This window comes from Plutella xylostella, chromosome 15, assembly GCF_932276165.1.
Source record: "Plutella xylostella chromosome 15, ilPluXylo3.1, whole genome shotgun sequence".
NCBI lineage: Eukaryota > Metazoa > Arthropoda > Insecta > Lepidoptera > Plutellidae > Plutella > Plutella xylostella.
The window spans coordinates 11113091-11139668 of NC_063995.1; the positions used below are offsets into that span (position 1 = coordinate 11113091).

Below are 26578 nucleotides of genomic sequence, written 5' to 3' on the forward strand. Positions count from 1 at the left end.
TGAATGTGGGAATGAAAAAGATCCAGTAACATAGCACATGCCAATATTAGGTGGAACTTTTTCATTGCTCGCAAATTAATGATTATAAAATCGTAGTCGGGTATTATAGGTCGCAGTGCTCCGAAGCTTAGGACTATGGTTTTCTAAGATACATGGTATATGTGTAAGAATGCCATGATATCTAATCGCTATCTTTTTAATGATGTCGAATCTGAAGGCAGAAATTCTAAATTTAGAGCTGTCAAAACCTTAATTTCTTTGTTTAAAATTCGACTCTATAATTGTTTACGTAAATCTCGTTTTATGCTAGCAATTTTTTTAGTTTGACAGCGTTAAAATTAGAATTTATTCCTTCAGAATCGACATCAATATCACTGTCTAACATAGTTAGCTAAACTGAATCTCATGAAAATGACATAATAATATAATTGAAATGAATTGAATTGAGCCAAAAAGGCATCGTTGAGTATCAGATGTTTTTAACAGAATCATCGAGGTGCTTCCCAGACAGCCTTTTTTTGGAACATTGTGTATCATAATCCCTATTAACTTGAAACAGTTACTGTTGTCGTTCCCCTACTTCTTACTGGCAGGAAAATGCGAGCTTAATTAAATTTAAATGAATTCATCAATGGCAAACGGCTAATGGTTTCTCAAAAAAACATTTCTTAATCCATTCCAATTCAGTAAACAATTCTCATTAGTGAGCACAGTTTCCGTCCGGAATAAATATTGCTTGCTGAAAGGATAACAGCGCCATCTCTTATTGAAACGACCAACTAGCTGAAAGCTCGGAAACCGAAGTTCCGCAGCCCCTTTGACAGTTAGATTTACGTTCGGAATTCAAATAACATTTTCAGTCTTTGCCCGACCTCGGTGCCGCTCGGGTGTGTCTCGCGTTTGAGCTATTTTATGATCACCGCGTTAAATATCCGTTTTATAAATGTTATTTTAATTCTGTTACGTATTACGTTTCCTGTGTTGTGTCTTTGGTTATCAACTGAATTAAGTTAAGATTCAAATTTAAATTATGTGTGTTTTTTCAGTTTTAATGACTTATACAAATTAATAGTGTGAATAAAATAGTGACGTTTAGCGTACATTATTTTGTAAATTTTGTGTGTAATGTGTGATAACTGTTCATTCGGATATTGCAGCTCAACGCTTTTCTTTAAAACAGGTATAATTTTCTAAACTTCATTATTTTTTTCAGGGCTGAAAGTGAATAACCTTTTTTTACACTCTGGGATTCAATTAGCAAACATACAATTTAAAAATGTAAGCATAATCCATGCAAAGGAGATTTCAATTATTTACGGACAAGCTAGGTATATAGTACAGGAAGTGTACTCACAATGTCTGTACCAACTTTTAACCAATGAACAAACAATAATAATCTTGTTATAAGTTTGAACAAAATTTCAAGGGGTACACGAAAAGAGCCTCCCAATTGAAGCATGATCTAGATAAGATCTATATTTACTACCCATACTTTACATAATATACCAAAGTCCGATGCATTCTGGGCAGTCAGCAACTGAAAGCTAATCTGACTAGCTTGTCCTTAGGTACAGTAAAGGGCAGAAAGACCTGACCCCTCTCAGAAACATTATTACTATGTGAGGGGGGTTAGGTTTCTCTGCACTTGACCGTACATGTCATCGAGGTGAAAAACTCTAGTGGTCCGCTAAATTTTTATCAAGGCATAGCATGGAAATTGGATTTTAAACACAATTAAATGATATATTACATATGGAACAACTGTCAAATAGAAAATTTTGCAGACTTCGGATCAAGTTTTAGTATTTGTTACTGAAACGATTAGAAGAAGGTTGAGTATAGCAGTATGCTTTTACCCCGGACGGAATAAGAGGGGTGTAAAGTATGTATAAGTATATCATGTCTGTGTATCTGGGTGTATGTATCTGTCTGTTTTAGCGTATCTCCCCAACGGCTGGGCCAATTTAAGTTTTGATTTTTAGGGTCGTAGGTAATTTTGGCCCGAGTGTCCTTACCCATGTGAAAATCTGTTCGTTAAATTAAAACTTCTTTGACTTTTGGTGCCAATTTCTCCATAGTCAGTTAGAGCATAACCAGGGAGTAGTGGTTGACTTTTGACACATCTTTTGACAATCTGTCATGAATTTTATATGGAGATGGCGTATAATAGATAAATATATCCCTGTCGGTTAGATATAACCGACTATGGAGAAATTGGCACTTAGTGTTGAATGTCGTGGGGTTTTTAACATTGGTTAGGTCAGGTATCTCAGCTGAGATATCAGCATAGTAAGCTATGTATATAGAGGTTTTCGCTAAACACAAAAAGTAATATAAGTGAGTAGAGCTCAGCAATCCATCTTATAAAAACAAATGAATGGCCGTAAATCCAGCCCAGTACTGCTTAGTCAAGAGTGCCAGAGAACACTGCCAAAACATTACTTTGCCTCTCATATTTGATATTTATGTTAAGATTAGCCTTGTTTTAAATTTCATCGGACATGCAGCAGTAAGATTTGCGTAAAAAGAGAAAAATTGGATTGAGACTGCTTGTGCTTAATGTGCGTGCTCATATGTTTTTATATAATATAATTATGTGTACCTCTACTTACCTATAACATAAGTAATACAAGAATAAATCAAGAATAATCCGTTTGTTTACTATCGTTTTAAAGGGCGCCGCTTAAATCTGAACCAATTTACTATTCACTTTGTACGAAGGTATCTACTTAATAAGATTTGGGTCTGTTATCTTTTAATTAGTGTACAATTAAATTCATCAATCAAGGGTATTCTATCAATCTATGTATGTGTTTATATAATTATATATGTACTGCGTATAGTAATATATTATTATATAAACCGACATCGGATCACGTAACATAACACTATGTAAAGTGATTTGGATAGGCTTCGAGGCAATCTATTAGCACTGAGAGGCTACACTGTAGTGTGGGTGTTCCCATGTGAAAATCAATTCACATGCTTCCTGTATATACTAAAGATATAGGTATTTTTTGGTATGTATATAGGTAATAATAATGAACAGAGCTTCCATGAAGTAGGCATAGAAAAATGCGAGTTTTTTTTCAATTCATAGAACAAAACTTGTTTAGAATGACGAATTGTCGCACTATCTTTCAGATGTGCAGTTAGACCTGGGACAACCTGTATAAAACGGTAACTACTATAATTGCGTTACGGCAGGCAAGTCAGGTGTAAAGCGAGTGGTTGATATCGACAGCCAGCAGCATCAGTGTTTAAGGATAAAACCAGGTACAATAGAAATACATCGTTAACCATTGTTTTAAATCAATAATCCCACTATAAAATTAAATACTCGCTGTACTCTTCTAATTTAAACTAAATACTAATCTAATTTAACACGTATCCGACTTTAATATACCAACGACATGTGTATAGGAATCTGTACAAATACTCGAGTAAATTACGGTCGTATTCTATACGAGGGGAATAAAAGGTGGTCTGAAAAGGGTTAATGTCCTTCAAAGGGTACGAAGGTACCTTCATTGACGACCGAATAGCGTAGTGGTTAGTGACCTGACTACTGAGCCGATGGTCCCGGGTTCGATTCCCGGCTGGGGCAGATATTTGTTTAAAGACAGATATTTGTACTCGGGTCTTGGGTGTTGATATTTATATTTAGTATCTATCTATCTATGTATTTGTGTAGATATATCAGCTGTCCGACACCCATAACACAGGTTCTGCCTAGCTTGGGGTCGGATGGCCGTGTGTGAGATGTCCCCACATATTTATTTATTATTTTATATTTATTTGTGTGTCTTGGCCCTTCGTCCCCTGAGAAAGGGGGTAGGCATCCGGTCTGTAGATTTACGGTTTAGAAAGTCATACATGCTGTATATAATTCTTGCACTTAATTTGTGGAATACAATGTTTAAAATTGTTTAATTTGTTACTATCTATCTGTATCACCCATCGGGCGTACCCTTGGTCGTCAGCGATTAACAACTTATCTGACTTCCTAATCCTTTACGCTGTCTTTGCCGCTGGCCTCCACTGAAACACCAGCGCAGTATCCTTGGCTGTGGCCAAGGGCGCTGCAATAGCTGAGTGGACGCCTTTTTGGCGGACAGCAAATTTATACGTAAGTTCTGTATTATTGTGTATATATTTAAGTATGATTGCTGTCATTGTCAAATAAAGTTTTTTCTTTCTTTCTTTCTGAGCTCTTTATTTAACAGATACTTCTTTTCTTTGCTTGTCGGTGACAGATAGTCGAGCTGAACTAGGATTAGTAACCGTGTTGTAAGGATTAGCCCCAATTTCTCCATAGTCGGTTATCTAACCGAACAGGGATTGGTTATCAATTATACGTCATCTCCATATAAAATTCTTGACATGACTTTTCTTTCATGTACCATTGAATAAATAAGTACTTATATTACTTAAATATACTATGATAGTCCGAAAACAAAGAAACCAGCGTCTGAAATTTTCAAATTACTACTAAATGGGAGAAGGCAAGCCGAGTAAGTATTTTATAATCTAATTAAGTTAGGCTTTCCAAAATTTAGATGTACACATAAAGGTGTGGGTGGTATTATACTGTAGCAGCCCGTAGCAAAGGTTTATATTAATATATTTACGCTTGTAAATGAAAATTACGGCCGAAATTCTGTATTTCCTTGTATATTAAACCCATTAGTCTACTTCTTAACCTTTGTGTTGCGTTTTGGGCCAAATATACACACGTCAGAGGTGGGGTTTAATGAATGCCGTAATTTAAACAAAGTTATTATTACATTACATCACCTCAGCAATATTCTGAAATGTTTCATTAAATACTGGCTTTGTCATCTTGCTTCGTTCGTAGGGGTGTGGAAGAAGTGACTTACCAAAATTTTCCTTATGTTGTTCATAACCTTAGGTATATACTATCTTCTTCTTCGTCTAGTGCTTCTCCACTACTGGGAGTGGCGGTCAGCACTAGCGGTTAGCTACTATGTCTTGCTACATTGCATAGGTGTCGAAACACTACGATAAAAAAACCCTCGGATCTCCGGGGTCTCTCCGGAAAGTCATAATTAGCCTAGGTCGTCCACTAGCTTTATAACCTGGTCACCCAGTCAGTATTACACGCATAATGTCCCACCTTAGAGACTAAATGCAGAAAATCAGTCGTGCAAACCCTGACTGGTCAGTTGCTCACCTCTGGTCACAACGCTGACAAACCCCAAGACGACATAACTGCCACAGAAACGTTAAATAGATCGTATCTTCGTACTCAAACACGTTTTCAGTAAGTTACAAAAAGGACGAAACAAAATTGCAATATATTTCAAGTGACCAACCGCTTTTAACATTCGATTCCTAAATTCTTTTCCAATTGAATAAAAAGGTCGGATATCTAGAAATCTTCGGTGTTCGGCCTCCTTGGCACCTGTGCGTCCCTTTGTCATTGAATTTATTAAAAAGAGAAATATTATTTTCCCGCCCACCATCTCAACGGGTTTTTGTAGGTCATCGTCTTCAGGTAACCTTTAGGACAGTAACTTTGAGTTTATCAAGTCTTTATCCCTCGAGTAAATAGGGAAAGGTATTATTTTACGCCTTGTTTGTCAGGATAAGCAATATAATATCTCTAGAATAATTATATCAATAAGTTTAAGGTCTAAATATTTGAATAGATTGTACAATAAAATATAATAATTTCACAATGTTAAATTTAAATTTGGTGCTTTCAAAATCCACGACATTGATTCACCAAAAACGTTGTTGAAACCTAATTGAGCACAGTCTATAACATGTCTAAATACTTACTTGTCTCGTATATACCTACAACAATATTCTAAATATAAGTAGGTGGCTTCTACTGTACCTAATTATACCAACCGTAACTTTTATTTTAGTTCAGCGTACTCGTTTGAAGCGTAGCCTGAAGTTTGAAGGAAAAAACAATTGTATCGGAACCGTAGCGGCCATATTGTTTGTTACTCTTTCATTAGAAGTTGTTCGTTCGGGCCGGGAAAGTTGATGCCTGCGAGTAGCGTTTTGGTTTCAGTGTAGAAACCCAATGTTAACTTAGAGTGAGATTTAAATGGAATATTTTGATGGAGAACATCCTGTAGAAGTAAATTTTATCGACATTGGCCAATGAAGTTAGTATACATAGATAACGCTCTTTGTGATTGCACTGAAAGCGTTACTGGCGACCCGTTAGTGACGTGATACGTCGCAGGACCTATCACCATATATAATGCACTTATAATGCACTGGTAAGCATGTAGAATCGTGTGTGTAGATATGTAGATTTCTTTCAAGTTAGAGCACATGGTATGGTTGCACTTAATTAATATTGTGATTTAATACTTTATTCCACAAATATTACTTGAATTCCTATAGGAAGGTCACCAGGATTGGATCCTACGGCCTTTCTAATGAGAAGACAACGTAAGGCCCTGTAAAATATTATTTTTATCATCTTACTAATCAAAATAATGATATGTAACTTTTTTGAGTCAAATCAGAAATAAACCAACTAGAACTCTCCGCTACGGGTGGTTTGGCTTCAAGTGACCTATTTCAATTTGAGTCTCGAGCGGCAGACCTATTTATTTTGAAATGAACTTAATATTTGTACATAATTTGAATTTCTAACATAAACCACTTCCTCGGGAATTTTTTCTAAACAAAGATTCACTGAATTTTAGTTTAAACTATTCCTTCACTAACATTTTTACTAATAAAGTCAAAGTCAAATATTTTTATTCATCGTATAAATACCTATAAAATTTTCTGATGAACGTCAATTTTAACAAACTACTCTCCGTTCGGATAAGAGGGGCTCTTTCTGTCTAAGGAGAAGAACGGAATATTATTACTACGAATTATAAATTTTCGAAATTGTCTAAAATGGTCTTAGCAAGTAAAAAGTAGTTTCACAAATCTAGAACGCAGGTTTCCTCTCTCTGAGTACTGAAGCATCAAATTATTCTCTCCTTTTATGTATCTCTCAAAGCTTTCTAGGCGTTCGAGTGGCAGTTATTACGATTTTGTCACTGTCAATAGATCGACTGAGTGACGCCATTTCAACAGATTTACAACGTAACTAGCTTTTGCGTGTGAACTTCGCATTGCCTGAAAACGATTTTCCTTGGAATTGTTTCAGTGTAGGTTTTTTTTTCAAAGTGACTTCGCTCAAACAAACCATACAAACATAAAACATTATTTATATGTATATACCTTTATGCTCATGTAATAAAAAGTTATAATCATAATCAATTATTTTTACACTTTTCTTATTGTTTAGAATATTTCTATGTCTATATATTTTTACCGCAGTATATCGATCAAGGGTTGGCTGGAAGAAATTACAAACTCTAGTTTTGTATTTTATGTGTGTGTGTTTTGTATAGAATAATGTGTGCATACATAAATAATGGACGGGAGTGGCCAGCGTGGAACATCTGATGCGCTTGGCGAAGGATAGAGAGGAGTATGCAAAGCGCAGCGTTGGGCGGCCCCCCGCGAGATGGACGGACGATATAGGACTTGTGCGCGGGGAAGCACTGGATGCGGGCCGCCTCCGATCGGACAAGGTGGAAATCATTGGGGGAGGCCTATGTTCAGTTGCAGTGGACGTCCTATGGCTGAGATGATGATGATGATGATGATGCAGAGCTGACCGCCAAACTCCAGTAGTTGAGAAGCACTAGAAAAAAGAAGAAGAAATAAATAAAATAAATACATAAATCCCCGGGTTATGTACGAAGAACTCAAGCAAATGTTCTAAAATAAGCACAATCAATTTATTCCCCGCGACCCCGGTCGGCCCTCACTGTTCAAAGGCAAATTGAAATTTTAAATTTCTCAATCGAGTAAGGAATTCAAATTAACTTATTGATTGGACCTTTTTGTGAAACATTTTTTTTCATTGGGTAAAAAATGTGGTTCCTAAAGGTATTTTGTTTCATAATAAATGGTAAATCCTACGATCATACCTACCTTCTTTTTTATAAATTTAATGTGGTGAATGAAGTTTAGTATTTTCTGTTAAAATGAAAACAAAACAATGCTACCTTTTGTACACTTCCCCGTAATAAAAGTTTATTTTTAGTATCTAAAATCCAGCTGAAATAAACAAATAGGTATACAAAATTAATAACTCAATACTAAACATTAATAACTCCCGGTCGTGTTTAGAATATAAAATTCTCGTCGATAGAAAAAGGCAAAACTTGGGTCACATTCTTTAAGAACTTGGGCGGTCGCAAATAAGGGTTAATAAAGACATCTAATAAAACGAAGGCCGTATCGCCAATAAAATCTGGTGAAAGCCACGAGCTAGCTAAAGTGAATAAGCCCATACAAATGTCAAAATACTGGGTCTTAACTCCTTTTATATTATTAGTAGCTGTTCCCGCGCGCTTCGCTTAATCTTAAAAAGTTTTCCCGTGGGAATCCCGGGATAAAAATATATGTTCTTTCCCAGGGTCTAAACCGTATGTATACCAAATTTCATTCAAATCCGTTCTGTAGTTTTGGCGTGAAAGAGTGACAGACAGACAGACACAGTTACTTTCGCATTTATAATATTAGTTAGGATGAAATAAATTGTGGCAGTTAATAGGAAAACCGTTACTCTAACTTGACAAAAAACGAATCAACGAAATTACTGTCATTTCATTAGTACGTTTAATGCGACGAGATAGAGTCGTAGTCGAAACTTAGTTTTTCGTAAGATAAAGTCACCCCGCAATGGTGATAACATTTTACTATAGGCGATTTATAAAGCGTCAGATAAAATCCACAGGGCTCATTGTTATGGGATGGCTGTCTAAAATTTTCAACGAAATGAATAGAATATTAAGTAGGAGAGTTTATTAACTTCGTGGTCTTAAATATTAAATAGTCATCCCTTGGCCTGTTAATGATGATACCTTCGTTGGGTAGCTTAATTGTAAGAGTTATCGGAAAGACTTGAGGTCCAATTAAAGTTTTATTGATGTAGCAGTATTTCATAGTTTAACATCATTTATTAGGTATGATCCATACATTTTATTTCTTAGTTTTCAAGGTATAACCTACTTCCATAGACATAAATATATTACTAGCGTAAGGACAGGGCAAACCACTCAAGAAAATGGCACCCGTACGTTGGCCCTAAAATTTACATTTTAGGGCCAACGGTCCTCAGTCGACAGTTGTCTGTCAAGGAGAGATAGTCTTAATTTTTTGTGAATCTTGTGATAAATATGCCTATGTGTGTTGTGAAAGGCTGCAAAAACTATGATACAAAGGTTAAAAAGGAACATAGAATATCGTAACATCCTTAAATGAATAAATAAACACATTTTAAAGTGATAATTATTTTACTACCAAAGTCTACAATGGCCGCATGATGTAACCTTGTACGGATGTAATTTTTTGTTGGCTATCCTCCGCGAACATTTTCTTGTTGCGTACTATTTAGAGCGTGATTTCTCATTAGTTTTAGTTTTACCCGACCTGTACGGAGGATAATGTTTTCATACGTATGTACATATGTATGAATGTAATGGTCCATTTTTCTTTGTCACTTGTTAAATATCATCGCAAAAGTATAACCGCATACAACTCACTCATATTATTATTATAAACTGTCCGGTGACGATGACGGTATAATATGAACGCACGTACAAGGTTGCGTCGTCAGGATAAGTAGATCGGCACTGGCATAGTTCAAATAAATTATGACAGAAGACAGTTATTTTGTTTGAATGAAGAAGGTTTCAGTAAAATGTTCTGAAGGGCGTATCCTTCCTTTTGAAATCATTGCCTACTTCATTTAACAGGCATAAAGATCAGTCAATCAAGCGTCATATGACTCATACCCAAAGAGCAAAACCGAGATTTAGGTTTACTTTGTAAAATACAGGGTGTAAATGTCATGCTCCCGAAAACTGAAACTACATGATCTATAGGTCAAACTGAAAAAAAATCCCCAAGAAACATACCCTGGGAAATAAACTTTTTTTTTTCGATTTCCCATACAAAGTTAGATACCTACCTACTGTAAGATTTCTTAGGATATTTTTCTTAGGGAAAGTTGTTCAATTTGTCTAGTAGATCACGTACGTGGATGTAGTTTTCGGGGGCATGTCATTTTTTTTTTTTTTATTATTTATCATAACAAATCTTAGTTTTATAATACATTTTACTAGCATATTTTAACCACTAAGGTTAGTATTAATGCTACACAGTCGTTAACAATTTAGAAAAATACACAGAGAGGTTAATGCGTTATAGGTACTAGTATTACTACATAAAGGTACAAACGTAATAATAATATTTTTAGGTATAGGTATGACTTTTGGTAAATACTCGTATTACAATTTTATTTATTCTAGTTTTATCTTAATTAAAAAAATAAATAAATAATAATTCCAATACGAGTATCTATGTAGGTATAATATACCTAGTAGGCATATGAATACGGGAAAGGCACCGCTAAGCATGCATGTTCTCAATGAAGTATGATTTTAGTTTAGTTTTATAGTTCATAGGCGTGATCTTGTTTATCAACTCGATTGGCAATTTGTTTATCAGTCGGGGCACAATGTACTCAGCGGTCCGCTCGCCGTACGTATTTTTTGCGCTTGTTGTTTGTAACCTGTTTCTGGCCATTGCACGTGTATTTACAGGGTGATCAATTTTGCGTTTTAATTCATCGTTGAAGAAGTGTTCCTTAAGTATTGCTAGTTGTGCTTTTGTGTGGACTGGCAATATTTTACAGTGACTAAAAAGACCCTTGTCGTTATTATAAAATTGGTGTTGTATGTTATTTGTTACTATGTTTTTTAGTATTTTGATTTGTAAATTGTAAATTTGATTAAGATATGTATTATATGTGCGCCCGTAGCTGCTGATTCCGTATTCAATGTACGAATCTGCCAAGGAATGATACAGCATTAGTTTAATTTTGTAGGGAATTCTGTTTTTTAAAATTATTATTGTTGCTAAAAAGTGTCTTAACTTATTACACACATGCTCGATATGATTTCTCCAGTTAAATTTGCTATCTATAATGATACCAAGGTATTTTTGAGCGTTTACTATTTCGATAAAGGGACAGTTGCATCTGTTGTTATTTAATGAATGCAGACATTTATGGTTATGTGACACTATATTAGTAAATGGGTCCGAATACTTTACATATGGAGACTTGATATGTAGGAGTTTGGTTTTGTCAGAATTTATTACCAATCCAGCATCATGACACCATCTGGTTACTGCATTTAGATCCGATTGCAGAAGATCTCTAGCTTTTTGTGGATCTTTATTAGCAACAACGAGGCATGTATCATCCGCGAACTGAAAGCAAGTACAGTAGTTGATGCAGTTACTCATGTCGTTGACGTAGGATAAAAAATGAAGAGGCCCTAGAACTGAGCCCTGTGCTGTACCTTCTGTTATTGTTTTAGGATCACTGAACGTATTATTTATCTTAACAGTTGAACATCGGTTTTCTAAGTAGTTTTCACACCATTTTAGTAAAGGGCCTCTTACACCACAATTGTCCAGCTTATTTATGAGTTTTTTATGGTTAAGTGTGTCAAACGCACGAGAAAAATCAATAAAAAGCACTAGTACTTGCTTTTTTTCGTTTAAATAGCCATTAACTTCATCACTAAATTTCGATAATAGGTCAGTCGCTCCTTTACCTGCTTGAAATCCAAATTGATTATTGTATATTACGTTGTGTTTTCTGTAGAAGTTATGAATTTGTTCACAAACGTATTTTTCCACAATTTTGTCAATGGAAGACAGTAAGGTAACTGCCCGATAATTTGAAAAGTCATTTCTCTTGCCCTTTTTGTAAATCGGCCTTACACAACCTAGTTTCAGTTCATTCGGGTAGTGACCACAATTTACGCTACAATTAATAAGTTTTGAAATGGCAATTGAAATGTCCTCGCCTATCATTTTAATATCTGATATTTTTATGTTGTCAGGACCTGGAGCTTTATGGGAATTTAATTTTTTTATGATTTTAAGGGCCTGTTCCACAATGTCTGGGTAGTGGCTACCTGTCGGGTAAAATACATGCTGTCACTCTCTGTTATTATTTTTTTGACAGTGACAACATGTATTTTACCCGACAGGTAGCCACTACCCAGACATTGTGGAACAGGCCCTAAGTATATTGTGACTACGTACTATTTACACCCTGTATTTTACAAAGTAAACCTAAATCTCGGTTTTTCTCTTTGGGTAGACGTTTTTTTCTATAAAGTCCATTAAGTACTGGAGCATCACTGAAGCTTAGGAAAAAATAAACAAGAATCTATATCGCTACCTATGTTTTGTCTTTTTTGCCAAGCTGGAGCAATCCTGAAACAGCTGAGCCCCGAATTCAGTTCCCGGCCGGTACCTAATCACCGCATTAGCACAACAACGGTGACAGTTACAGAGGTATAACCAAAAAGATTACTCGACGGTTAAGCTTCGTTATTCGAAACAATTGAACGTTTTTAAAACGATCGCAAATTCACAGTGAAGACGAACTATCATTTTCACACCAGAGCAATTTGTTCTTTGACAGAGAGTGACAAACCAGTTCAATGGCTAAAGCGTCCAGTAACTTTTTAATGAATAAGGGGGTAAGACCATAAAGTTAAGCAGAATTTGTGTTTGTATAGAATTGTCGTTAATTAGGACCAAACTACAACTAAAGTTCATGCTTAGGTATATTCCCTCTGGGCCATAGAGTTTATTAGAAGTTGATTAGTTAGATACATTACTTTCAACACATTGGAATTGCACTACAAATTCAGTATCGTTCTGAAATCGCTGAGTTGTCATGAATATGGCAAAGTTTCCGCAGGTGCGTATGACAGCGGTTTCAGGATGTCCAGCGTTTTTAGAGTTCCGTACTCCGTTCCGTACCCTAATAGCAAAAACGAAAATCTTATTAGATTAGTAATCATTGCGTGTGCCCGCCCATATTTACAAGCGAAAACTTTTGACAACCGCAAATTTAACTCTTTCGAGAAATAACAGTACTATACTGGGTTGCTACCGAACCCTTTATATAAGTGAAGACTCGCACTTGACGTATTTTTGTATTTAATTCCTTGTATTCCATCTGAGTAGCTTATGCGGTGACAGGGGTGTCACTGCAATGTGAATATTTTGGTCAGAAAACGCAAAAAAAAAACTATTTCATTCGGCCACTTGACAATTTAATATTCCCTTTTTCTTTTAGAAGTTAATGTGCCGAGTCGTTTACGCAATAACCACTCCCATTGTAGTATATTAAAATTCTAGGCACTTCACTTGGTATAATGTGCGATACTCAATATAAAATACTTGTATGGGACGAGAAAACAAAAATAACTCATATTTAAACCGTGTGTATACTCGTACCTAGGCAGTTATAATATATGTAGGGTTGGCTACTCAAGACAAGATCGTTCCCTTACTGAAAATATACCAAAAAGATTGGAAGGTATCTTGCTGTAATTTTGTTGAATATACGGTTGGTATTTTCTGCGATAACATTATGGCTTCCGTTCATATGGCAAGCTCACAAATCATTTTTGCAATATTGAATCACGAGATTGCGAATAGCATCCAGTAAAAATGTCTTTTCAAGCGAATTGTGCGTTTGAGATGAAATGCTAACATTATGAAAACACGAAATAACACACTCACGTGCAATGAAAAAGTTCCAGCCACAATATCACCAAATTACTCCTATAAGGAAAAGTCTAAGGCCTGGGTCTCCTATTTACGTCGTAGTTCGCGTCCAGCGTCGCTCCGTGGGCCGCGTCACGATGCTCACTATAGAAATGTACTGATGCGGTCTCCCTCACACGCCGACGTTGGCGCGTAGACGTAGTGAGCATTGTGACGCGGCCTACGGCGTGATGCTGGACGCGATCTACGGCGCGTAATAGGAGACCCGGGGCGAAATGTACTGATGCGGTCTCCCTCACACGCCGACGTTGGCGCGTAGATGTAATGAGCATCGTGACGCGGCCTACGACATGACGCTGGACGCGATCTACGGCGCGTAATAGGAAACCCGGGCCTAAGTTTGGTTGACGCCACCGCCGTCTGCAATATTGAAGTTTACTACATTTAACAGCACATCAGAATATTACCAACTAAAAACTTAAATATAGGTATTTTGATCAAATTCTAAATTAAATGTTTTAAAAAAATGGTTTCGTGTCGACTGTAAGCGGAATATTTGTATTGCCGTGAATTCAGTGAGTGTATTGTGTGTTATCTACTCAATTACATCGTTCTATGCCGAAGGAACATATTTAAAACAATTGGCTGCTCAAAAACAGTATACAGAATATTGCGTAAAGTATTAACTCGATTCTGCTAGGTCTAACTTCGTAAGTACAAATCTCCGTAAAAATGTGTTTCATTACACCATCCAAAATAAAATACGAAAACCAACAAAAGGTTTATTCTTCTTTGTTAACATTTCTAGCAATTTTTTCCGATCTAAATCCCTTTTACCTTCTCTTAGAATTCGGTAGGTATGTGTGAAAGAAAGGAGAAATAAAATATATTATCTAAGTTCTCGGGCTATAAACTGCTTGTTCAGTGACCTTCTTGGAACTAGTCGGGCGGAAAAATGTTGCAAATGTGATTATGTTTTGTCATATCCAGTGGGGGAAATACGACTTTTATGATGCTCGTAATAATTATATTTGTGTTAGGTTGGTAAATAAGACCATTTAGGACTTTGCTGTAAGATAGGCATATTTAAAGTAGGTTATTGAGTGATAATGATGATACTAGACTCATTTTACAAAGGTAGGTATTTTATTTTTACTCATATTATGATCTCGGTTTCAGATATGTATAAAAAAATACAGTAAAATTATAAGTAAGTTTTTTTTGTTTCTAAAGCTAAACGTTCGGTTGCAAAACGATACAAAATCAGCGTCAAAGCACCGATTCAGATCCATCCGAGTCTTTAAAGTCAAAGGCTTTGAATATATCAGTACTGGCCATCCGTAGTAAGATGGCTCAGTTTACATACAAATGTTTGTCTACGGTACTTCGGAATGGTCTATCCGGCCATTTGCCCTGACGATACGGTCGCCGCTTCGAGAGCTAACGATGAATAAAGTTTCCATTTTCTTTTTGTTCCTTTTTTAAATTCCGCTTTATCGACGGCCAGGACTGTTTGTTTACTCTGTTTTGTCGTTGAAAAGATGAGAAAGCAGCTGGGATATGGATCCATGCTACATATTCTCGAAAGGTGCGTCAAACCTGTCTGATCTTGGTTTTCTTCGTCCAACCACTGAGGTCTACCCTATCTAACCTCGTTTTATAATAATTATTTTTTCTGTGGTATTTATCGTTATTATATTTTTGACTTCCGAATTAAGCATAAAATATTTAGTTATTATTCCATGTCCCAAAACTCACAGACAGACCTTTATAACTCAATACGATTTACCAACACGTGTAAAATTCACCCACACCCTACGATACAGCATTACAAAATTAAACTACTCGACATAAAGGCCCTTCTGCCGACAATAAACGCTTTACCCTAAACACAATAAGCCATACAAACAGAAGACTATCACTCGAAACCCTATTAACTGTTACATACTAAGATAGGTACATAGTGACTAATCGACCCAGAACACATTAAAACTGATGTAACTCCAGATCTTGGCGAGATATCTCTGGAAGCGAATGGGTCCCCGGGGTATGTAGCGCAAATTGTACGGCGTAGTCCGGACCAAAAAGGATTTACTTTTGATGTCCAGCTGAGCCTTAATTACATAATTCGTAGTTTCGTTTTCCTGTTTTCTGCCGCCTCTTTCGACACTTTTTCTGGGGTGTTTTTGCAGTGTTTTAGGCTTGGTTTCTCGTTGAAGGATGGCTGTGCGAATGGGAGAAGTGATCCGGGGTCAAGTAGGGATTAACTTGTTATTATTGTATGTTAGCAACACGTAATCTAATGTATATATTTTATATATAGTTCTATTAATTAGGTACATATTTTTTTATGAACAATAAATTAATAATAACGAAGCAGAAGGAATATGTTAGACTTCTTTGATCATCAATATACAAAAAAAGCTAACGTTTCTAATTTTGGTTCTACCTACATAAAATCTAATAATGCACGAATTTGACTAGCAATATATTATAACTGTGTACAATCTCACACACAATAAAATGCGAATATATTCAGTTAAAGTATTAGGTACTTCAGTACACGTATCTTTGTAGAGAAGCAAATAGGTAAGTTCATGTATCAAAGGCAATATATAATATTACATCTCTACCCCTAAATAGGTAGGTATAACATGAAAGCGTTAGGCTCCCTTTGAAGCTTTTGTTGGAGAAATAAATGCCATTCTAGCAAGTTAATGAAAAACAAAGCTTTCTGTACAATGGTGTCGGTAAACGGTAGTAAAAACAAACATTTATCTCAATTTGAAGGAAAAAAACTTTTTTGAATGTAATCGATTCTGCTCATTGATGGTATGCGGAAACGGGAAAAACATATTTGGAGTAAAAATTTTGAGGGCTATTCGTTAAAGTATTATTATATTACTGACCTGCATAATAATTTGCAAATTTTATTACTTATAAGTAATAAAATTTGCAAAAACTATATTCAAATGAGTAAATCACTTAAAATTGGATTTTGGTTTGGGTTATAAAAAAATAAGGTAGTTTTTTTTAGACCGTTTAATTATCAGAATTAAAATAAAATACTAATTTAATTTTGTTCCCGTAATATGTTTTTTGAAGAAGTTTATTATTTAATGTAAAAAATAAACTAAATAGATAGGTAACTTATTTCCCCAGCACAGAAAACAAAACAAAAAAATACGTAAACATCAATAACATAACAAAACTGAATTCGTTTCTTTTATTTATGCCCTGACAGTTTCACGCCGATAATTCTTAGAACAAGTTGTGGATATGTACGGGGTCTCGATTCCTGGGGGAGCGAGAACTTTATTCGAGTTCCCGAGTTCCCGAGTTCTCGAGTTCTCTAAAACACACACCGGAGCATGTAGCAGCACACGAGTAAAACTCGCACTGGCAAAAAAGTTCTGTATCAATAAATCGTTTCAATGTATTTACTTTGCCTTCCTTATAACGTTTTAGCATTTGCCTTTGCTACTTACATACGGAAAATTCAAACTATTTGTATTTAGGTTCCAGCAACAGATATCTTTTCTTGTTGAAAATTAACTTCATTATATTCTCTATTCTATTCTGACAGGCGGTGAAGTTCCTGTACGTTGCTCTCTCGAAGTGATCATTTGTACCGTTAATTTCAGCTCTCGAGTAAACTGGAGCAGCAAGCCTGGGTGTTGTAATAGCTGACGGAATTTGCGGTATTCAATTCTAAAATAAATTTTATTAATATGGGTCCTAACTTATTACGTATTTTCATAAAGTAATGAAGACAATTTCCGGTGGAGCTTATACAGGATTAATAATGTAACAAGATCAAAAAATACTAAACATAAACATTAAACACATCTTCGAAAATTAATTATCTTCAGTCTTATTATTATCTTTGATATTAGAATTACTGGAGGGTCGTCAAGGGTCGGAGGATCTTCCACTGCCAAAGGCTATTTGTGGCTCCACCCCTATTTCTGTTTTATTAGCATACAAAGACGCTTCATAATATCTGCCGTCCTTTTTGGAATATTTTTCGTCTCTTTCATGCAAACCTAAACGTTGTATTGTATCTATGTTGTATGTGTTTTGTGAACGAAATCTATTTATTAATATATTGTGTGTAGTTATGAATCTTTGCTTACCTTCCTACAAATGGATTTTAGCACTTACCTACCAAAAGTTTTTTGTAGGCTGAATACAGATCCTACTTTATAAAGTATGTAAAAAAATAATGATGCAAAAATACGCCATTAAACTTTGTACGAGTATCCGGCGAATTTCTCCAACATTTTGTGTGATCAAACAACTGGATGTCAAGATCGGTAAAAGCCGCAAGAAATTGAATTCAAGAAAACACTTCTCGTTGAAACACCTGTGGTACACTTTTATATTGCATACAACAGATTTCGTAAATTCCTTTAACACACACACACACACACACACACACACACACACACACACACACACACACACACTCACGCCTTGTACTAATGTACTCCCTTGCGGGGTAGGCAGAGTTGCATTGCTGCACCCACTTTTCGCCAGAGTGTTCTGTTAGTCCCAATGTAATAGGGGGCGGGCCTATTGCCATTTTACGGGCACATCCAAGACCCGAGAACAAATATCTGTGTTTAAACAAATATCTGCCCCAGCCGGGAATCGAACCCGGGACCTTCGGCTCAGTAGTCAGGGTCACTAACCACTACGCCATTCGCCATTCTTTTATTTAAAATTAAATTTAGTACAAATCCTACTTACTACATAATACAATCACGTGCAATGAAGAACCTGCCATTGAGGTTCCATATTATGTCACTGGATCTTATTCATTGCCTGTGAGTGTATTTTGAATACTTGAGTCTTATCAGTGTCAGGGCAACAATAATTACTCTTATATTTATCTGATTATTTTAATATTCTTATAGCAATGTTACAAATCATTCACGAATTTTAATCACTTAATTTTAATTTTAATCATATTGAGTACCTACTTGAATTTGCACAGCTTTATTATTATATTCTATTGGAGGAGCGCTGATGCCTGATGTACAGGTCTCTGGCCTAGTTCAGGCCCAGATGTAATTTGTAATTAGATAAGCTTTTTTGGAATAAAAAAAGAAAATTATTTATGATTATTATTATGATGTTACAAATCATTGTACCTACCTACCTTTTCTGCGTTATTTTTTTTCAATGTGGGTAGTAAAGACGCTATTTCTTTTTCGATTCTAACTTCAGAAGCTGTCGTCTCATGCAAACGGTACAAAACTTATAACAAGTTGTAAATAGAATTTGTTACTGTTGCCTTCAGAACTTTCGCGTCCCTATTTTTAATGTCGACTCATAAAATCGGGCTAGTTTCTACCTATATTACGAAAGTTATTACGTAAGTTATATCTTTAAAGCACTATTTGGTATTATGTTTTGAATAAACAGTAGGTATTTTTATACTGGTTATTGCCACTATAATGTTGGATATAACATAATTAATTTTTATAACCTGTGGTCTTGTCTGTGAAAAAAAGAACTAATAAAGGTATTAACACTATTTAATAAAACTACACTTATCATGTCATGCCAGTCATGTCATGATTTTAATGTACAGTGCCACAATCTTATCTGTTCCGGTGACGGCGTCGCTGTGATCGAATCCAGTGTTGCCATCGATAAAATTTTGCCGATTTGTGGTTTAAACGACAATGCATTTCCGCTATTGCCTATTTTATAATTAGGTACGTACATTCATAAGTATAGATAAATCAAAATATTGGGTCGATGGTAAATGAAAGAGGATATTATATATCAAACGACATTTGTTGTATGGAAAATTTGTACACGGCGAACAGAAATAAAATAAGCTTTAATTATGTTCTGATATAGGAGATTAAATCTAGATTACAATGGTATAGGTAATATCAGATCTGTGGGTCGTGGAAATACCGAGATAGACAGACTTAAAACAAAACTATTAATTATTATATATTTATTAATGAACACTTTATTTTACATTTTCTGAAGTAACAGTGAATAAGAGCATAAAATTAAAATAAATTCAGACAATGTACAAAGGCTAATTTCCAAAAAAGCAATTTCTTCCAGCCAACCCTTGATAGGTTGGGAGAAGAAGTGCGCGAAATTCTTCTTGGTATACTGCCTAAGATTTAAAGTGACATGTCCTGTAATCAAAGAAAAAAAAAGATTATATACTTTTCATTATGACCCATCCCGTCCCCACTGCTGGGGCACAGGATGGGGTGAAAATATTAATAAAATTACATGTCTATACAGAATAATGAGTATATGGGTAAAATTATTCGTCATATTTGGCAACACTAACCTGTAGCCGCTGCAACTCGTTCTTCCAATTTTTCAAACGGAATTAAAGGCAGATGCATACGTTATTCTTCCTGCATAAAAGCCAATATATCTATACTCTAATTTTTAATTCCGCGGAATTCTGACATTTCATTAGTGATACCACTAAAAAAGCTCTTCACCGAAAAAAGGAAAAATTTGGATCCGTTTCAGGGCAATATTTTTTAAATGTTTTCATACAAAAAGATAAATCTAAATATTTACTTGCTCAAGTGAAGTAGGTAATACAAAAATAACAAATATTTCAATACGAGCTGTTGCCACAAGCTTCGCTTCACCTTAATTAGTTTTCCCGTGTTAATTCCGCGATAAAAAGTAGCCTATGTGTTAATCCAGGGTGTCAGCTAACTCCATTCCAAATTTCATTAAAATCGGTTCAGCCGTTTTGACGTGAAGAACTAACAAAGATACACACATACATACATACACACATACAAACTTTCGCATTTATAATATTAAGTAAAATCACGACTCACGACCATTGTATCGAATTAATTTTAATAACTTTATTTTATTCTGTAGCATGGCATCACTTGCTACTAAATTCAGGGATAACAAACCTTTTTAAAAGATTTCAAATAAAAGATTCTCAATTCGGTAAGTACATAATAATATGTTCGGTATGTAGGTATGTAAGATTATTGGAACTGCACTATATTCACATATGACAATCCATTAAGCCTAATAAACAAATATGTATTTTTTTATTGTATAAGTATGTTTATAAATATGTTTGTTTTTATGTAAGTTTGTCCACGAATATCTCGGAAACGATTGATACGATTGTTACTATTCTTTTTTTAGGGTTCCGTACGTCAAAAGGAACCCTTACTGTTGTCCGTCTATCTGTCGGCTAAAGATATCAAGCTAATATTTCGTATAAATTTACATAATGATGAAATTAAGAGGAAAAATATCTCAGGTAAGTAGACTTGTACGGAACCCTCAGTCCGCGAGTCCAACTGGCACTTGGCCGGTTTCTTATTGTTGAACTTTCGCGTTGTGATCGTTTGTTGATTTTTATAAATGATATGGAGCCACAACCTGGCCCTTCCCGGGAAGCACCCCCATCTAACAGAGCACAAGAGTCAGACTTTCTCTCTCCCAGAAAGAAGCGTCCTTGTGGTTCTTTTGTGCCTAACGTAAAGACCATCATTCTAAATATTTAAAAATATGATATAGAAAATTGTCCGGATACAACTGATGTTCAGACTCCTATTGAAAAAAGTACCCAGCCAAAAAAGGTTTGTGATCTCTGACATGTCAAAAATTGATAACTGTCAGAATTCCGTGGGATAAAAGATTAGAGTTTAGTATTACTTTTCTTGCATCACATTTTAGCGTTTTTGGCATTTTTTCACCCAGAAAATCACAAAACAAATTAAATAACGTAGCGTCAGCCTCTTCGCAGAAATTGACAACTCAAATAACGCACTGAGTGTGAAATGACGTTTGACGATGACGTCTCGTTAGTTGCACATTTTGACCACCGGAACAGATAAGATTGTGGCACTATACCTACTGTTAAAAACATAAAAGAACTAAATACATATACTTACATTTATTATTATATTCCCTTATGTATAATATATACAGGGTGATTGGAAAGTCGATGTATTCCTTTAAATGGGTTGTAGTCGAAGGCATTTCCAGTCGATTTAACCCCATAATGCATTATCCGAATATGTTTAAAAGCAAAATATTTCATAAACCAACGATTTTTTTAATACTTTTTTGATTGTTTTGCATTGGTGACACCTTAGTCAACTAATCATAATCATTAATTGCGTAATATTTAACTTAATTTAGACACAGTGCTTCAAAATAGATGAAACATTAAGAAAATTTTACGAAAGATGAAAATAAAAAAGCTAATTTTAAAAAGAATTTTATGTGACAATTTTTCAGGCACTACAGCTTAAAAACATAATCAATTTATAAGCTTTAAAATGTCATATTCCAAACTAAAATCGATTAAGGTGTGATCAAGATATAGCCAAAACAACCGCATAGGCGGGCAAATCTCAGTAGGGAAACAAACTACATTTTGTTTAAATTTTAAGGTAAAATGTCTTATAACTGGACTTTTTAGAGCTCCGAACCGTTTGCTAATTATATTCTCCGATAGCGCGGTTCCTCAAAGGCACAGATCGACTACAAGGTTGCTTCACCGAAATAATTAGTAAACGGTTCGGATAAGTCCAGTTACAATACTTTTTACCTTAAAATTGGAACAAAATCTTGTTTGTTTCCCTACTGAGATTTGCCAGCCTATGCGGTTATTTTGGCTATATCTTGGTCATACCTTAATCGATTTTAGATTGGAATATGTCATTTTAAAGCTTATAAATTGTTTATGTTTTGAAGCTATAGCGCCTGAAAAATTGTCAGATAAAATTATTTTTTAAATTAGCTTTTTTATTTTCATCTTTCGTAAAATTTTCTTAATGTTTCATCTATTTTGAAACACTGTGTCTAAATTAAGTTAAATATTACAAAATTAATGATTATGATTAGTTGACTAAGGTTTCACCAATGCAAAACAATCAAAAAAGTATTAAAAAACTCGTCGGTTTTTGAAATATTTTGCTTTTTAACATAAATTTCGGCAAAATTCTTAAAAAAACTTAAAACCTTAATAACTCAGAAATGGTTGACTTTCGGATAATGCATTATGGGGTTCAATAGACTGGAAATACCTTAGACTACAACCCATTTAAAGGAATACATCGACTTACCAATCACCCTGTATATATGCATGCAGTATGCAACACAAAATCGATGAGGTATGTTTGAAAAGCTTTTTTTAATACTTTTATCTTTTTTTACGAATATTCCATTGTTTACTTTCGTTGCACTCTAAAAAAAAACACCGTTTGTATTACGATTCGGAACAACCTCCGTATTGTAAAATAAATGAAAATGTAACATTATATTTATTCTGAAATAAAATATTCTACATACAACGCAGTATGTTTTTAGTTCAAAGGAAATTCCCTTCAATTGTATAAATTATTGCCTCTAGCGATGAAAAAACATCCGTGAATGTAAAATAGGCCTTTTCGGTAGAAAACCGTTCATTTGAATAGAAAAATATCGGCAGTTGTTTCTGTTCACAACATTTAAAATTTCTGCTTTTTAAACTGCGACCAGAAAAGGGAGTGTTATGTAAGTGTTTGACGTGTGTGTATAGTAACTCCTATCCTAGATCTAAATTAAATGGTTATTATTTATATCTATCTATCTTGATTTAAGTCACGGAAGTAGCACTATGGAAGCCGCCGAAAAAAAGTCTTGCCATTATTTGCGTCGTTTACGCAAACGGAGGCACTGAGAAACAATAATTTAAGGCCAAATATCCCGCTGACATACAAATGGTTGAGAAAACAGCCCTATTTCTGCCCCTTTCCTTTGTTGACCGTTCCCATTTTAAGCACTCGGATTACATTTGTGATTCTTCCTTTTTATCCCATATCCATTGCTGTTTTAGTACGCTGCCAGCCGTTTTCCGTGATAGAAACGCAGCTATGTGAAGTCTAAGATTCGATACGGTTGTAGGTTGGCAGTATTGGAAGTGTTTTGATAGAGGATACGGGGTCCAGTAGCAAAGGGTCATGATATAACTGGCTCGATATAAGCGGGTAGGAGTGAAAGGCAAGTGAAAATATATAGGCTCTACTATTATAGATTCTGTTTTACTGGCTACATAGCATTTTCCTAGATTGTGGGCCGACGCTTTGCGAAAATATTTCAACGTCATTTGTTTGATTAAAAATAATATATTTATTAATTTAAAAACTGCCTACCATGGTGGCTTGATAATAATTTATGTAGGCATTTAACTTAGTTTATAAATTAATAATCATAACTACAAACTACAAAAAACTACGAGTACATACCAAACTAAAAGGACATAATAATACAAAAAAATAAATGCATTTCGTTGTCATAAAATTCCTTTGTGTATAAAAATCAGCAGCGCATTTTAAAACTCATTTCCTGGTTATTGTCCATATTTTTAATATTCAACAGATGCCTCGTGCGAGTGATGGTTGTAGATATTTCAGATATTTCATGCCACTTTAAAAACACAAGTGAAATTTTACAATGTATTACAAGCTTCAATGAAAACGATTTCGTGAACAGTTAAAAATATTTTGGTAACCATTGAACCAATAAAATTGCCAAATTAAAAAAAAAATATATATATTCCGATAGTACCTAAATGAGAGTTCATTAAAACGCCTGCACTACACTAATCATTTTTGAATATTTGGGTCCCGTAGTTTTATTTAAAAGTAAGATATTTTAACAAAATTATTATTACCTACTAACTAACTTTTGAATATTGAAACTTCGGCTTACTACTTATGCCACTTTTGCAAACATTTTGTATAGGCTTCTTTGCGGGGTAGGCAAATATGCACATTTACACTATTTGTTACTGATTTGTTAGGAAAGCAACTTGTTCGTTCGTAGCGTTCGTAGGTTCATATTAATTTTATTTGATATTTTCGTAGCACCTCGTAGCACCAACATAAATCTTATAAACGAAACTATTTATCCTAATTTGACCATATAACAGTACGTCACTGGAAAGGTTTCTAGCTTGTATTTACACTACTTACAAAATTATATCATGATCAATCTTCATGTTCATTTACCTATGTTCAATCTTCACTGCTTCTGTTATTTACTTATAAAAATGTTCATTGAATGGGAAGGCACTGACTCTCAAGATACAGGGTTACCTAGTTTGGGAGTCAGGGTTTTCATGTTTTATGTTTACTCTGCTTGTTTTCAATAAAGATTATTTATTATTATTATTATTATGTTGTGTCTTTACCATCACGGGACCATGGGGTCCCGGGCATTTGGAAGGCGTGCATGGGGCCGAAGCCAACATGTAGAGGCCCGTTTGAGAACATTAATCTATATGAAATGTGACACCAACCGACGATTTCCCCTGTGTAAACTATAGAGTAAACCCATGGAAAATCCCCGGTTAGTGCAGAACTATTGTAGGATATGGACAAAAATAATACAGGGTTATGGAAGGGGGTGCTAAATGGACTGGGTAACTGGGACTATGGAAGGACTATGGCCCCTGCCTGACCTATATGTTTCACACACGGATAAAAAGGCAGGGGGTGACTCGCACACACTTATTATTATTATTATGTTGTGTCTTTACCATCTCGGGACCATGGGGTCCCGGACATTTGGAAGGCGTGCATGGGGCCGAAGCCAACATGTAGAGGCCCGTTTGACAACATTAATCTATATGAAATGTGACACCAACCGACGATTTTTCCTGTGCAGACTATAGAAGTAAACCCAAGGAAAATCCCCGGTTAGTGCAGGACTATTGTAGGATATGGAGAAAAATAATACAGGGTTATGGAATGGGGTGCTAAATGGACTGGGTTCATGGGACTATGGAAGGACTATGGCCCCTGCCTGGACCTATATGTTTCACATACGGATAAAAAGGCAGGGGGTGACTCGCACACACATTAAATGGGCCCCCCAAAACAGTCGCTAGCACATAACAGTGACGTAGCAACAAGGGGGCAACATGGCATGAGGTGCTGAGGGTGGAGAGGTATACCAAGGCTCTCAGAGCAATCGCGGATGCCGGTCAAGGCCCCTACAAGCACTTACTGGATATACATCCTTCCTCCGAGCATTTCTGCTCTAGCGGTACACCACTCAAGCCAGCCAATGAAGGCAAGCAAGAGGTGGGAGATCCTGTTCCTCGTCAGTGTTCACTCTGGACAACCAATAAAGGCAAGCCAGAGATGAGGAACAGGGGTTCTCCCCGGCATCGGGTGGGAGGGGTCGCTAATGCCCAACAGCTCGCCACAAGCTGCCCTGCCGCATTATTATTATAATTATTATTATTTCATGCAACAAATTTAATTTAATCTCCTTAATAACCTACATTAAAATCTCGGCAGAGTTACTAAAGCCCTTTTTAATAGCCATGGAAGCCTTGTCCACTGGCCCAATGTTTAACAACTTGAGTTACTATCAACTTACTGAACACAATTGGAGTGACCACTTAAGTCGAAACTACATCCAGGAAACGGTCAGGGAGTTCACCAAAGTCCTGTCACAGAAAGTTTCTTAATCAAACATTAATCTTATAACTACTACCAGAGATTGGTAGGATGGGGATGGTCTCTGAAAGCTTTTGTGTATTTACATTTATAAATATTTAAGACAAGTCAAAGTTAGTGCCTTATCCTTAGTTTGGATTGGGTTTTTATTAAAGCAATGTATAATTTGTATTGCATACAAAATAAATTCTGTAATTATTGTAATGTATTAATAAAATATCATCACATTATAGTAAATAACTTAATAAGTTGTTATTGATTCGCTATTGGTATTGATACATCCGACGTATCAAATCAACGGATATTTTAAATGAAAACACATTTCAGCCACTGGATTTAAATGTGAAAGCGGGAACATTAACATAATAATGTAAAGTAGGCTTTAATTTATTTGTTAACGAGAATAGCGTGGATGTGACCAA

The 26578-nt window shown here is 35.3% G+C and overlaps 1 protein-coding gene across 2 annotated transcripts in view; it reads left to right on the forward strand.

The window, feature by feature from the left end:
* The first annotated feature begins 873 nt into the window (after positions 1-873).
* Positions 874-26578, forward strand: part of LOC105383420 (neuroligin-4, Y-linked) — a 45974-nt gene continuing 20269 nt past the window's right edge. For both annotated transcript variants that reach the window (XM_048626088.1, XM_048626089.1), the window contains exon 1: positions 874-1180. The gene's annotated coding sequence lies outside the window, so the exon portion shown is untranslated. The remainder of the gene's footprint in view (positions 1181-26578) is intronic.